This window comes from Octodon degus, unplaced genomic scaffold, assembly GCF_000260255.1.
Source record: "Octodon degus isolate 3935 unplaced genomic scaffold, OctDeg1.0 scaffold00058, whole genome shotgun sequence".
Lineage (NCBI taxonomy): Eukaryota > Metazoa > Chordata > Mammalia > Rodentia > Octodontidae > Octodon > Octodon degus.
The window spans coordinates 849,660-852,063 of record NW_004524634.1 but is presented as its reverse complement, the minus strand read 5'-3'; the positions used below and the strand labels follow the sequence as shown (position 1 = coordinate 852,063).

At 40.6% G+C, this 2,404-nt stretch overlaps 1 pseudogene; it reads right to left on the bottom strand.

Annotated features, from left to right (window-relative positions):
* Nucleotides 1–246: 246 nt before the first annotated feature.
* On the bottom strand, nucleotides 247–1,041 carry LOC101577040 (annotated as a pseudogene).
* Nucleotides 1,042–2,404: the final 1,363 nt, after the last annotated feature.

The window sequence follows — 2,404 nt, the reverse complement described above, 5'->3', positions numbered from 1 at the left end:
ACTGCAAACACATTCAACCACCTTGTCTTTGATAAAGGGACCAAATAGGCTCACTGGAAGAAAGATAACCTCTTTAATAAATGGTGCTGGAAAGCTAGCTTTCCACATACGGAAGGCTAAAACTAGACCCATGTTTATCACCATGCACAAAGCTCCAGTCAAAATGAATCAAAGATTTAGTTCTTTTTTTTACACTGGATTAAGGACAATTTATTGTTTTTACATACAGAAAACTCAAGAGTACACTTAACCCAGTTTGGTGGCAAGCTCTTTACTTTGCTTTCTCCAGCTTGGCAATACAAGCCAGATTTTGGACCCAGAACGTTGCCTCCCCAGTGACGGCGGATTTCATCATATCTGTCATTGTAGCTGTTCCTGATGGCCTCCACCAGCTTAGCCAGTGTGCCTTTGTTTTCCGAGTTGACTTGCGGGAAGGCAACAGTGGTACAGGTCTTCCTGTGGACCAGATGCCCCAGCCTGGCCTTCCTCTTGATGATGCAGTAAGGGACCCCCATCTTGTGACACAGGGCAGGCAGGAACATGACCAGCTTGATGGGGTCCATGTCATGTGCAATCACCACAAGCTGAGCCTTCTTGTTCTCTACCAGAGTAGTGACAATGTTGACACCTGCTCTGAGGACCGGTGGCCTCAGTGGGGACATCCCCTTTGCCAGCAGCTTTCTTCTCTGCCTGTGCCAAGAGCCTCTGCTTCTTCTCTTGCTTGGTCTCTGGTCTGTACTTGTGGGCGAGTTTAAGCATCTGGGTAGCTGTCTGGCAGTCCAAGGCCTGGGTGAACTGGTTAATTGTAGGGGGCATCTTCAGCTGTTTGTACAGGATGGCCCTCTGTTGCTGCAGCCAGATGTAGTGGGTCCATTTGACAAAGCAGGTGAGGTCTCTCTTGGGCTGGATGTTCTGTCCAATGCCAAAATTCTTTGGCCTCTTCTCAGATAGGGGATTTACCACCTTCTTGGCCTTCTGCTTCGTCACGACAGCAGGGGCCGGGACTACCTTCTTGACCTTGTCCTTCTTCCCTTTTGGCATCTTGGCCAGCTGACAGAAAAAGATTTAAATATTAAAACAGAAATGCTAAATCTTCTGGAGAAAAAATGTCAGAGGAAATCTTAAAGAAACAGGGGTAGGTAGAGAGTTCATGAAGAGAAGCCAAACCGCGGGAAACGCTTCCAAGAATCCATCTTTTTGAAAAGCTTCTGCACTTCAAAGCAAATCTTCAACAGAACAAATAGAAAACCAACAAACTGGCAAAAATTTATAGCTGACTGTCCCTTAGACAGAGGCCGTCTGTGTAGAACATAAAAATATTAAAAAATATCAAGCCCCCCCAATTCAAAGGCCCAATCTAAAAATAGGCATCTGAGATGAATATACACTTCTCAGAGGAAAAAAAATAAATGGCAAGCAAATATGTGAAAAAATGTTCCACATCATTGGTCATTTGAGAAATGCAAATTCAGACAACACTGCGATATCATCTCATCCCAGAAAGAATGGCTAACATCAGGAAGTCAGCCAATAACAAATGCTGGAGAGGCTTTGGAGAATAAGGAATAATCCTTCTGAAACCATTATTGAAATCAGTGTGGAGATTCTTTCAAAAGCTAGGATTGGAGATACCATTCAAACAGCTGTTCCCTCCTTGAGTATTTTTCCAGAAGAACTGAAAACCTCATACCACAGCAGTATATGTGCACCCATGTTTATTTTAGCACAATTTGTTATAACTAAATCCTAGAAACAACCCAGACACTTATCAACTGAAGAATGGATAAGGAAGATGTATTTTTACACAATGGAGTGTTATTCAGCTATAAAACAGGATAAATCTGAGTCTTTTGTCAACAAAATGATAAATCTAGAGAAAATACTCTTATGTGAAATAAATGAGACCCCAATGTGCAAACATCCTATTGTCTCCTTAGTGTGAGAGCCTGAAAGAGAAAAATGGATTCTGAAGGGTACCATAGACACTGGTAAAAGGGAACAAACTTATTGAAAAGGAAAGAGTTACTGAGTTGAGGAGAATGACAGGAGAGGGAATGGGAGAAAGAGATTTATCTATGTATATAAGCAGGACACTTTTGACAACTGTACTATGCATTTCTGCTGGTCTATGGAAAGAAACAATTAATGCTTTAATTTGTTTCATCTCCTTTTTTTCAATTGTTTGTACTTTTTCTCTTCTTAATTTCTTATACATTTCTTTCTTCTTCCAATTTTACATCTGGTAACATGAATAACTGGTTGGAAGGCGGCACTATGTATTGCAATAAATACTGTGAAATTCATATTACTTTGTTAAGTGAAAATCTGTATCACTTGTAGTTTTTCTGTTTTATTCTAATTTGTACTCTCTTTAAAAAAATAAAAAAGTTGATAAGTCCAACAT